This window comes from Pezoporus wallicus, unplaced genomic scaffold (genome assembly GCF_028554395.1).
Source record: "Pezoporus wallicus isolate ANWC-B61680 ecotype Strahan unplaced genomic scaffold, APGP_CSIRO_Pwel_v1 contig_3817, whole genome shotgun sequence".
Taxonomy (NCBI): Eukaryota; Metazoa; Chordata; class Aves; order Psittaciformes; family Psittacidae; genus Pezoporus; species Pezoporus wallicus.
The window spans coordinates 11762247-11775917 of record NW_026635157.1 but is presented as its reverse complement, the minus strand read 5'-3'; positions in this window follow the sequence as shown (position 1 = coordinate 11775917).

Here is a 13671-nt window from a genome sequence, read left to right as displayed (position 1 = left end):
ATGCACTATTTCAGAGCAAAAGGTAGCTACTGTCTTCTGCGGTTGTTGTCCCAAAGGGGAAACCTATGTTGGTTTACCTGCAGGCTGCCACCATTACTTCTCTTAGCCCTGTGTCTCCACCTCTTTATGGTGGTTGTCAGAGTCTGTGCAAAAGTCATGCCAGTACCCTGGCCTGCTAAGGGAGAATCCATTTTCCTTTGATGGGTTAATGTGCTGAGGATTTATCATGCCAAACCACTGATTAAGGGGTTCCCCACACCTCAGAGCCGTTACAGCAGAGGGGATAGACACAGCTAGGAAGCAGTGCGTGAGGGGAAAATGGGAGAGGAGCTAGGTCAGTGAGCAACTGGGCTCTGAAGGGGCCTAAATTAATCTGAATACCTAGGGGGATAAAATTCTTCTTACTTCATGCTTATTTCTATTTTAGTCTAGAAGGACAGTTTAGATAAACAAACAGTCTCCTTGAAACAAACCCTTGAATGCTCCTCCAAGTCTGACCTGCGTGAACCAGACTGGGGTTTCATGTGCAATTACACAGATCTGATTTCACACTGTCATCAAAAGAGACAAGTCTGGCCCTGCTGCACATGTTCAAAGCCTCCTTTGCACTGTCACCAGCAGAAGTATGAACCCATGGCAAGCTGAGTCAGGGAGCATCTCACACTGAGCATGAATCTATTTTAACTCCGGATTGGTTTTCAGCTGGAGTTCTCCCCAGTCCTGCTTGCCAGATAGGGGCATGAATATTAGTGCTGGTAACACGCTTGGAATAAAGTCCCCTTCAGCAGCAGTGCACGCTGCAGCCTGAGAAAGCGGCACCATCTGATGCTGATGGCAATACAAGGCAATGCTAGAGTGAGCCATCTTGGGCTGTGTGTGCCTGGTGTGTGCACATGTATGCGTGACCATGTCCATGTGTAGGTCTATTTTCACAGACATAACAGAGCTGTCTTCAGAGGCATGGAAACTGGTACACACATGATTTTTGTCCTGACTTGGCAAGGTTTTCACATCTTGCTGCCATTAGTGCATATTTTCCTTTCAGTGGTCCAGCCCTGGAGACCACCCTGAGCTCTTCATGGAATATGTTTGGCAGCTAGAAGGGTTTGTATGCCAATTGGCTTATAGTTTATATATCAGCAGCCATGCCTGGAACAATGCCTGATCTTTTGGCTTCCTTTCATGGCGACCTTCCCTTTCCTTCAACTGCTGCATGCTCTGACGCCTGTCAGTCTGTCAAGTGCCAGGGAAGAAGCAGCAGGACAGAAATCCTCTAAGGATGTCTTTGCCCTTTCCACATCAGTTCAGGCACTACAGGGAGGTTTGTGGGGAGCAGCTTATGAACAATTCAGCTCTTCTTGGACAATGTCTTCTGCATCAAGCAGTGGGCCAGCAGGATTTGACAAGTTTGGCTTGTCTAAGTTAACAGCCACGCAGTCAACACAGCTCAGGCCCATAAAAAACCAAAAAAAGCTCTTGTCATCCCTTGGAGAAAATATATGTCATTTGGCTAGTGGCCCTGTGAAAGTCTCTGTGTTTGTACAGATCCTGCCCTGTCTGTACAGCAGTTTGGGTGTACAGCAATTTGGGTATGCTCTTTAGCATACTTTATGCTACTATAGGTCACCTCTTGACACAATATAGTGCTTATGATCAAACTCATATCCCACCCTGCATGGACCAAAAGATGGTGACTTACTTTTTCACAAACCACAAGACTCTGCTAGGATCAAAACATTCAGATGCTAATCTTTCATATGGGTCTGCGGACTTCTCAATGTTGACATCATGGACCGCATATAGTGAGGAGTGGGACCCACGTGTTCTGGGACCCATGGGAATCTGATGTGAGATGATCCAGTAGGCTTTACCCACTCCTGCACACCCTCCTGCACTTTGCTTGTGCATTGGGAGCAACATACATTCTTTTCTCTGGATTTGTATTTTGCTTTCATCCTGGAGACACCTGAACAGATAGACACGTGATGGACCATGGTCACTGAAGGCATGGGATGAAAGCATCTGCAGGAAGGAGACAGGAGCTCTGCTTCGTGGTTCTGCTCACAAGCACCACTGAGGCCATGGGGAACCTGGAACACATCACTGTGCACATCACTGAGGAATGCGGCTGTCTTTCTTTAGCACATTTTACATGATGCAGAAAGTGTGAAAGACCTTGAAGTAGATATAAATTCTGTATCGACTTGGCTGGTGCTTTATGGCACAAAATATCCAAGTTAATATATTATAGAAGGAGAATTACATGTTGGTCGTACCATGAAGGACGAATGAAAGATCTAGTCCTGAAAAAGTAGTACCTTCAGAAGACTCTCAGATAGCCCTCAGTGGCTATTTACAGCAGGTGGACATTGCTCTGTGGTGCTCTGAGACCTACAGGTCTGCTGTAGCAGAAGGATGCACAATATGGAGCAAGCTGTATTTGCTCGTGCCTAGTAAACAACAGAGTTTATTGTAGGTCTTCTTCCACTGCTTCTTGCTGCTCACTTTTAAGTACTACTCACTTTCTTTGACAGAAAAAGCTCACAATTACTACTAATAATCAGAATACATTACACTTCTAAAGCAATTTCCACCTGAACAGTGACCCCTCCAGGGTAAATCACTCCAGCTTAGCTCTGTATAGCTATGCTGGGGTGCAACGGGGACAAAATAAAGACTCTGATTCAGAGTACAGGAACTTGAGAGAATTCTCATGAGCATTTCTGGTAACAAGCTTCTTTTCTTTTTTCATTCAGTTAAATGTCCCCTTTGCTGTTACCTTTTGCATCCTTTGACTCCAGTTCAGCGAATTAGTTGAGTATATGTTTAACTTCAAGCAGTTAATCATGTCTTTGCTCAGTTGGGAGCCTGATTTTTAAGTAGCTGCTTTCTATCATGAAGGAGGGCTCTCTATGATAGTAAGCATCTGCTATCCTCACCTTTAGGGCTCTGTGAGGTTACTTGAAACACTAGACCAAATGAGATTCTTCAGGAGCATCGCAGCTGCGCTTTCTCCTGGGAATGCTTCATGCTGCCATAGCATCAGCCTTGGCCTATGTACATCTCATTCTTGAGAAAACAACTTTCCTCTGCAGAAAGCAGACTCTAATCAGTGGCTTCCTGTGATTCTGCTCTACTACCACCCTGCAGCAGCAGCTCTAAAGATGGCAATCTCAAAGTTGAACCTTCCGTGGCTTTCAAAGCAAGAGGTAGGAAGAGCATTTTGTCAGCACATTAGTTTCTCTCTAGTTGTGCATGCAGTTGCACTGCATTAAGCCTAAAAATACTTTCCTGACTATGTGCCTGTCAATACGTACCTTATTCGGTTGGCTACTGTTTAAAGTGAATTGGGTCTGGCGGAACACAAGCCTTGTTTTCCACTGCAAGCTTCTGTAAGAAAGGTTCTCCTGGGACTCTGGGTTCATGGAGGAAGTGGAGGAAGAGCTGCAGAGCTGGGCACAGAGCCACTTTTGCGGGGAGAGAAGGCTCATGTAGTGCCATCTGCCCTGTGAATGTTTTTGGCAGTGTAAACATGCATGCCATGTCTTCAACGTACAGCATGCCCCATAAAGAGAAAGCTAATATCCCTTGTTAAATCACACACTTTTCCCCCTGGATTTCATTCTATTTCTTACAGAAATGCTAAATTCTAAATTCATCAACTGACTTTAGTCCCTGTCTTTTTTGACAGGCCTGAGTTAGCATGCTAACAGGAATGCATGTTTAATGCTTTGTTCATGATTGCACAATAAGGATGGAAAAGCTGTAATGACTGTTCCATGATGCAGATACTATAAATAGAGTGTATGGAAAAGGATGCTCTCTAATGCATTATGTTGTAATCAATAACAACAAGCTGACTCGAATTATATTTTATTGTCTCTGAGAAAAGTATTTACATTGCAGAACTGCTGTGAGTCACTGCAGTGGTTTAGTTAGCAGTCAGATTCAATTAGGAATATTTAAGACTAATGGCTTTTGTTTTCTGCACTGAGGCACTGCACCATTCACTGGTCTTGCTGCAGTTAATAATGTGATTCCCTTACTGAATTCACACTACGGCTGTCTTCACAAGAGTGTTCACTAAGGTCTTTTGAACTGAAAAGTTCATATCCTAGATGGATGAATACCCCAACAAACATAATAACTCTGCATGGAGAAGTCTAGAGATCCCAGGTGCATATAATCCTTCAAGTTCTTTTAACCTAAGTGAACAAGAGAGAAGAAAAGCAAAAGAGAAAAGAAGATGACAGGTCAAAGTGATTTTGCCCAGAGCTGTACAGAAGATGAGTGGCAAAGAATGGAAAAAAAACCAAGTTTCCTAACCCCTGCATTGTTAGGTCTGACTACAGTCCTTGGGCACCATGTTTTATTTTCACAACAGTCTGAGCTGTGTTGCATTACCTTGTATCTATGGCAGACTAGCAGCTGGTACACAGAGGATTCCTAGTGATAAACAGGTCTTAGATGACACATAGCAATTAACCAGCAATTTAGTCATGTGGCAGAGACCTCATATGTCCACAAGAGCTTGAGGAAAACCTTCACAGAACATGATCAAGCTGCAGACCTCAAATATTCACAACACAAGCAAATAAAATCCAAATACTGTGTACTAACACCTAATGAGAACTGCACCTGGGAGAAGCATATAGTTTGAACTTTCAGCCATTTTCCCTCTTCAGAAATGTTGAGAAACAGTAAGAAGAGTGCATGTTTTATCTTTGCTCCTAACAGATTTAAAAGCTTGGCTAATGCTTAAAAAAAACCAACAAAACAACCCACAAAACAACCTTCAATTATATACTGCAATATGGTTAAGTACAACAGTAATTATTGTAATTTCATATATCTATTTTCCATAGCAGCATTTACATCCCTGGTTTCTTCAGAGCACTTCACGCTTTCTGACAGCCAGTGAGGATGACTTGCTGGGTGGTGGAAAGCAGGGAGACAGAACTCATTTGGTGTTCCAGGAGAGCATTCTATGTCTATAGCACATCTATAAGGAGGTTGCTTACAGCAACTGATAGGATAAATTCCTTTTGACTCCCTAAAGCGACAAATTTATGACTCTGCTTGTGTTTTCTTGCTTTTTTCAACTGCAAGGCAAGGAGAGAAACATGGGGAGAGAGACTAGGAGGCAACAAGAGAAACAGGTAGCATTCAAGGCCAAAATATAAGGCAGCCTCAGAGATAAATCAAATAGATTCATTTGTCTTTTGCACACAATGACCTCTTGGTGAGAGGAAACTCACTGCTGTCAGTGAGTTACAGACATCAGAAGCCAGGACCTCAAAATATCCATTAGTACGTTATAGGCAAGCTGGACCCCAAAATAGCTTTGCCTTTGAGAAAGATTAGGTTGGCTTGCTCTCAGTCTGTACCCCTTGACTGTTGAAATCATGGACTGTGACTATGTCTTGGGGAGCTGCTAATGTCTGGAGCCTGATTTCTAGAGAAACTGTGCATTACTGGGCTGTACATTTGCCAAAAGTTGTTTTTTCCCTCTGTGTAAAGTCTTGGTGGTACTCCAGTACCCAAAGCAATCACAGGTACCAAGTTACACTTTTGCTAGGGATGCCCAATGGTTATTCTGGTATAAACTGTGAACTACGTTACCAAATTAGTGCTTGCCCAGTGCTCTGGGGATCTAACATGCCACATAAGCATCAGGTATCCTAAATTATCATTGTCAGTTGGTGACATCATCCTCATCTATTGCTGGCAGCCCTACGAGGGTAGATATGTAAACACACAACATTAAGAGGTGGTCACACCTGATACTTTCAATACCAGAAAATAGTTAGTATCTCTGCTAATACCTAGTCATTCAAAAATGAGTATTGCTGGTCTCTTGAACTTGGTGAGCCTGTGAGTTTATGAGAAAGATTTAGCACATTTTGCAGTAGAATGCCTTTTCATATTTGTCTGCATGGTTAAAAGAAATGGAGGATGTAGGATGCCTTTTGATGTGATAAATTACACTAGAGTATTTGGAGATGCAGTGGTTCAACTTATTTTGGTTACAGTATTTCCAGTGATAGTTTCTATCTGACTCTGCCTACAGCACGAACTTTCAGCCAAGGATAAACAGGGTTTTTTTTTTTTGTCTCTCAATCTCATCTATTTAATGCTGTATACTGTTCATGCCCACAAGTTCTGATCAATGTGTGTTTGTATGTGTCTGGCACCATGCAGTCCAAATCCCCCTGGTGCCTCCAAAAGACACTCAAACAGATTTGTGTTTCACACATTAAAATGCATGTCTCTTATATTGTGATGTTTTTAAACATATGATTACCCTCCTACTTTATTTTGTCTATCCTATTTTAAAGGGTATCTTTTTCTGAAACCTTACTTGGCAGAATACTAACTACTCTCTGATAATCTAAGAGAATGGTTCACTTACTGAAACAAAATTATCCACTTAAACACTTCCTTAACAAAGCCAGGGATCAGAAGCACTAAACAGGATCAAGGTCTAAGCAACAGGATTTTTTGTATGCTCTAATTATCCTTGTCTTTAAAGGGAGAGAGGATTATACTTTACCAAACAGGAAAACTAGCAATTTTAAGAAGATTGTACCACAGAAATTTCATGACGGTGTGTTTCAGAGTGGATCTAACCTACTTTGTACCTGTGCAGGCTGAAATGCATCACTGGTTTTGGCTTGAACTTAAGACTCCTTTCAGCCACCACTTGCCACATGTCAGGTGGCTCTCCTAGGAAGAGCTAAGGAGGTTATTCCAAGGCAGGATCCAGGACTGAGTCCTGTCTATCTGTAACCTGCTGCTACCAGAGGCAATGGGACCATGGGATGCACAGCAGGGGGGTATTCCAGGGAAGCTGCTGTAGTACAGTGCTCACATCAGGGAGCATCGTCTGACTCTCCCTGGAGCCACATCCCAGGGAGCTCCCACTGCCATGTGGTGTCAGCAGGGTGAACTCAGCCCCGTGGTTGGTCCAGGGGCTGCTCCTGAGCAGCTGTACAAACCTAACCAGTGAACTTCTTATGAGCAGATATTTCAAGTGCAGAGTTCAGCTGGATTTTTCCCTGTATCATTTTACTATTTGTCTGACTCTGAGGAACTTCTAGTATTTGTACTAGGTATTGGCAAAACTCCCATGGACTTCAGTGCAAGTTAAATTTGGCTGTCATTTAGTCTGTGTGATGGTTTTTGGTCTCTCATTAGCATTTAGTCTGTGTGATGTCTGTCATTAGCATTTAGTCATTTAGTCTGTGTGATGGTTTTTGGTCTCTCATTAGCATTTGCTGCCCACTGCTATACAAAACAAAATGACAAGTTTCTAAAAGGAAAGATTATTCTTTTGCATGTGTGTTTTCTAACCACATGAGTAACAAACAGACATGGTAATTTCACTGCCTGCAAGTGAGCATCTGGCTCTTCTTGAAAATCATCTTTGAGAGGCACCGCAAGAACCTGCAGGGCTCATTAACTGGGACCCATGTGCTAATTCTATGACTAAGCTCTGTTGAAGTGACTCAGAGACAGTCATAAAATGACATTCAGTGGCTTAGAATCTCTCAGGTCAGCAGGTGCCCCAGCTCCACTTCGTGTGTGTGCCTACGGCATCTGTAGTCAATGCTAAGAATTAACTTTATGTTGGCATAGAGAACCACAAAAAAACCTCTGCCCAGCCGCAGTGGTGAAAACAGCTGATGTATGTCAGAATACAAAAAGAAGGGCATGGAGTATGAAATATGCTCTTTGTCATTTCATAATCCATGGAGAGTTACTTACACATTCTCTATGTCTGCTTATTCTGAGAGGACAGAATGGTATTGGAGGTAATTCCAAAGGATAGTTAGAGGAAAGCAAAATTCCCCTTTAAAGGTGCTTGAAAAGTTTGGGATCATTTTCTTGGGACATTAAAGCAGCCACCTCTTATGACAGAAATGCATGTTATGTATGCTTACAGCAGTTTCCAGAGTTGGAGCAGTACAAGAAAGCTGGACCCAAATCCCAATCTTATTTGGTGGGTATGTAGTTATAATGGTGGGTGTGAGAGGTGTGGGTTCAATTTCCTTCTCTACCCTGTAATCTCAGTTTGGTCAGGGAGGGAGGAAAGACAGTAGTTGGCCAGATGCTGAAACTCGATTTGGAAACCTGACTCCCATAAGAAGTCTCTGGAATTACAGAATTTAATGGCTTTAGAACATGGGTCTCTCTGTGCCTCTGCTCTCCATCTACAAAATGGGAAAAATGGCATTGCACTCCATCCAAAAAATACAAAAAGAGCAATCCATCAGTGTGCAGATATGTAGTCCTGTGACCAAGAATAGGAGAAACATTGTCTTCAGAACAAGTTAACTCATGTTCCTACTTCTGAGGCTTTTTGTTGTTTGGTGGTTGTTTTTTTTTTCCTCTCTCCTTCCCCAGAGTACATGATATGGCCTACTGCTACCAAAGTCTAGCTGGGCTGTACTGCAGCAGCAGTCCTGCTGCTAGAGGAGGTTATTCTAATGCCAGAGATTCAGGAGGGTAGAAGCAGTGCTTGATTGAGTCTTGTCTGTGACTCAGCATTCCTCTCCACTTCCTGTGTTCTGTAAACTTCAGGGACTCAACCTATAACCATACTTTTTCTCCAACATGGTCCTTCAATAACAAAGCATCAGAAAGGGTAGCAAAAGTAACGGCAGAGTGAATCGAGGAACCAGCTGTTGTCAACAGTGTGTTGATCCTTTACTTCCATACATTGATACAGCCCTGAAACTGAAAGTCCCAGCACGCAGTATCACATCTTCATCAAGACAGAATATTGGTTGCCTAGCAATTTAAAATCTTGGTAATAAAATATCTATATTTATGATTACATGAGCAAACATTATCTGATTTGGTGCCCCTGTAAATTAAGTTTAAGGCGTTTGGTATAGCAAAATTCAGGAGTCAGCAGGTTCAGAGCACCAAAAGATACTAGATTCACAACAGAAGAGAAAAAAGGGGATTCAGCAATTTTTGTCTGCATTCTGCAGTATATACTGATATATAAATCACATGGCAAATATCAGAAAACACAGTCTGGCATTATGTCTGACCATGCTTGAATAATTAGGTCAGTCTTAGTTGTTGTTCCAATCTCTCCTACAAATACTAGCTTCCTTGTTTTATTCTGATTCATGCAGGCCCCACAACCATCTGCGATTTGGCAGCTTCTCTCAGTTAGAAAATGTCAGCAGGAGAGGGGACGGGTGATAAAGAGAAGAAACAGAAACTTTTCCAGCCATCAGCTTGCCTGCCTTTTCAGCGTGCTTTGTGTGAGCTCTGCTGGCTTTGCCTACAACTTTCTTTTCTCATTAGAACATCTGATCATTATGATTGTGGCTGACTTGATTAAAGATGTGTTTTTAACTGAGAAGTGTGCAATTAAATGTGAGAGTTGTATGGATCCAAGACCTTTATCAGGAGCAGGAGAATGAAGTATTGCACGTTTGGAACCTGCTGCATGGATTCTGTTAAATCACAGTGACAGTCACAGAGCCGTCCAGTTTTGAATCCAATATCCCTTATATGGTAAATTCAGCAATATTTGAATAACTTTATCCACTACTTTGATAATAAGAAGTTCTTTTGATGACAGCCTGCAAGACCGTCAGCTGGCCTTTGGGATATCCATATTTTCCCAGAACTAGGACTAACAGCAAATTTTGCCAAAGTGTAATTTGGAGACATTTGTTAATCAAAGAAAAGAGCTCTCTTTGCATCTGTTCAGGTTCTTTCACACCTCCTTGCCTTAATAATATCACAAGTTCAATCATAGGAAATGTTAGCTGAAAACTTATCTTAAACACACAGTGCATGATCCAAGATAGAAAAGACTTCTAATGATTTCAGTGGATTTTGGATTCTACTATTCCTTCTGCACTGAAAGGGAGTTCCTATTGTCTCTCTGCAATGACTAACATAACCTAAACAGACTGGTCAGCCAAATAAAGTATTATTATAATCACTATTTTGCACAAGGGGAACAGAAACCAAGGCCCGCGGAACTGTGCAAGTGCTTCCATCACTTCTGTAGAAATTAGCAAGCACTATTGAGAATCTCGCCCAGTGGTTTAAGCAAGATCAGCTGAGGAATGTCCTGGTAGGTCAAAAACACTGAGAACAGATGTCTGAAGTCCCAGCCCCACCATCTATCTATCTATCTCGCAGCTGTTTCTGTTATTTGGATTAAAACCCAACAGATGAACAAGAACAGAAAACTAACAGTAAATATCCACTTGTTAGACCAGACATGTACATACAAGGATGAACCTCTGTAGAACATATGTCAATTTTGAAAAAAGCTTCTTAAGATTGTGAATGCAGATTTACAGAATTACTTACTCAATTGCTGCATCATTTACTGGCTATAATAAGCTTGACAGAGTCACTTGAGATAGTGACCCTGCTGTGGAATGGATCATGCAAGTCCCCCTTCCACTTCAATGCACCATCAGCGAGGTTTTCTCTTCGTTAGCATCAGGTGAAGTGACACCGGTCGGAGAATTTGGTTTGTAAGGCAGTGGAGGTTTCACTCTTTCCCTCTTGAAAGGTCAACAAAAAAAAGAGCATGGCACATCTTACATTGCTACAGTAATTTCTGTTCTGATCTTCTGCTTCATTTCCTTCCTCCCACTATCCCCCAGCAAGTCAAGAGTTGCCTGCTATTTCTTTTTCTGCTTCATTTTCCTTCACTTCAAAAATAGGAATGTTAATGCTTGCTCCACAGGGCTGCAGAAAATGCAGCTAGAAGATAAACATGTACCAGTGCAGTGCTTTAAGATTTAACATCTCATATTTAGTGTGCTTTCACACTGTAAGCTGCCCGTGGGGAGAAGAGTGGTCTTTCCAAGCCCAAGATTCATGACTTAGCTGGATCACAGTCATTTATTCTACCTCCAAACTAAGTGTATCGATCAGAAGTTCCTCTTGTGTGATATCATTACAGACTTTTGAAGATCAAGACCTGTCTGAAATGATGGAGGCAGATGAACGTCCTCTCCTCTTGATCCAACTGGAAGCTCAAAGCTGTGTGTGTAACAAAAACTAAATTCTCTGTGTCTCTGCCAAAGAAATTCTAAAATAGCATTTCCTTATTCCTGACCTCCTGCAGCTGGCCTTTTCTGTAATAATTAATTCGTCAACAGTGGGTAACATCGTTGTCATGAAAAACAGTTTTAGCCACCAGTGACTGAGTGTGTGCACATAGCGTTTCAGAAAAAGTACAAATGAGGCTGTGGGTTTTTTTACTGTGTTTAGGGAAAGAAATGCTGCAAGATTCACCCTTCCACAAACTTGCTATGGGTGGCAAGAAAAGCCTTTTTTCTTCCTGTGTTTCTTGGTCAGTAGTAACAGAATGGAGCTCTGGAACAAAGATGATTACTAATGTCATTAGTGTCCACTTGTTGAACAAAGCTGATTTCAGTTCAGCTCTGCCAGTTGTTGCTCTTTCAGGAAAGTGGGTGCAAACCTGGGAATCCAGCTATGAACATGAAGATGTCTCTCTACTGCTCCCCAGTACAAGAGGAGGAGACCATTCTTTTTGCATAGACTTCTGTGGCAGTAAGTCATCACTGCCAAAGCCTATGTAGCAAAGCTGGTATCTGCTTTCTTGTTTTAGCAGAGATGTCACACGTGTGGTTGGAGCTTGGACTTTTCTCTGTGGGTTTTTTGTTGCTGGTTTTGTTGTTGCTGTTCTTTTTCCTGTGGGTGTTGGGGTTCAATGGCTTTTACACAGTTGGCCTTACAGGCTAGAGTGGATATCACCAGTGTGAAATACTGGCAGGAATTTTTGGGCTGCAGGAAGTGCTTTGAGACCCATTACAATCTCTGCACTCTGATAATACTTACACATGCATGTAAAATTTTAAGTTTCTCTCTGCAGTCCTTCAAATTTCAAACTCGGTAGGAGGTACCAGGACCAGCAGATTATTTTGAGATTTGCTTCTGGATTTCAGGGAGACTCAGGAGCAATTAGACTAAACCAAAGGTCTGGATTTGATGACTCAGTTCCTCTCCAGCTTTTGATAGATTCCATTCTGACACAGTTTACATTTGACTCCCATGTGCCAAGTGAATGAACTGAATCCAATTATCTTGAATTGGAGAAATCTTCAATCTTTTTTCCTACAGCCTGTTTTTTTCCAAATCACAGGAAAATGTAGGTGGAGAAAAATACGAATATGCTCAAACTGGTCCTATAAAGACAGCTGCAAACCTATAATGTTTGAACAGAATGGCACAAGAAAGGATTAGGACTACTTTAGTTGAATTGAATTACAAATTACTTGGTCCAGCTCCCTACTCTAAATGTCTCAACATATCCTTTAACTGTGATTTTGGTTGGGATCCCAAGTCTAGTGTAATACCACTGTTTTTTCCAGTTTAGCTAAGACTGATTGTAACCGCATACAGGCCCCACTGTATGCACGGCATGTTTCCATGCAGTGGGGTGACAGCACAAAAACAAGAAGGAAGCAGTAAAAATAATTAATCAGTGTATACATACGCTTAATGTGTAGTGTGTGTGTGTGTGTATAGACATAAAAGGAAAGCAGGCATTCTGAATTAGCAAGCTTTGATTTTCACAAATGTTGTGGATCAGAGAGATGCTGTCTCCAGTATCACATCGGCCTGGTTCTCCCAGACATATTTAAATGTATACCTCCTATGAAACACAGCAGTCTAGATCAAAAGACATACGGGCTGGCTCTGAATGGCATCCTAGGAAAAACAGATTATCTAACACGTAACTATTCACAGGAGGCTGTAAAAGCAGCATAGTGCTACTTAAATCACCAGACTGCAACATTTCTGAATGTTGCAAATTACTTTCATCATCCACTTTCCACTCACTACAACAGCAACAAGTTGGTTTATTTCCCAGAGCCAAGCTTAAAGAGACAATTCAGTTCTAAAAACCTTGGTGAGCTGACTGCTGATCACTTTGGCTGAAGATTTTTAAACAGTTTTAAATTCTTCCTGGCCCTTTGGACATCTAGTTCAGCTTTTGGCTAACTTCCAACAGAGAATGAGGAATTCTGCGCTTTCTGTCCAAACTGCTGTGAAATTTTGCCACAAAATGAATTGAAATTGCATAAACCCATCCAGAAGGTTTTTGTGGGAGAGACAGACTCCTGCATAGAACAGGCAAAAGCTTTCTCCACACTACAATAGTGAAAAACTCTTGTATTCATCCCCAGACTGGCTGCTTTAGTGCTTGTTGCAGAAAGACTGCAAAAGGCACCTTTCCCTGACTTCTCAGAGCTGGTCCATGGAAATGTCATGTGTTGTGCAGGTCTGGAGGTCCGCAGAAATGAAGCTGCAAAGTGAAGAAAAGCTTCCAGGCAGCTATTTTTACCAGGCCTATTTCTCTTCTTCTTGGGTGGTTGACTCTTAACTTCCTGATGGGAGAGGAAAGGAAGGAGTAAAACTACAGAGAGAAGAAATGGAAAGTCAGCTTTTCTGCAGGGTCTGCAGATTCTGTTTAACCTTAAGCTGTCAAAGTCTCATACCCATGTACAGGGAAACCAGTACCAGTCATTTTGCAGTGCACAAACTAGAGGATTTTTCTGACTTTTTTATTTTGACTTTCTTTTCTTACTTTTTTTTTCTTTTTTTTTTTCCTGCAGTACAAGAAGCAAAATCAGGTTTGAAGCCGTGAGG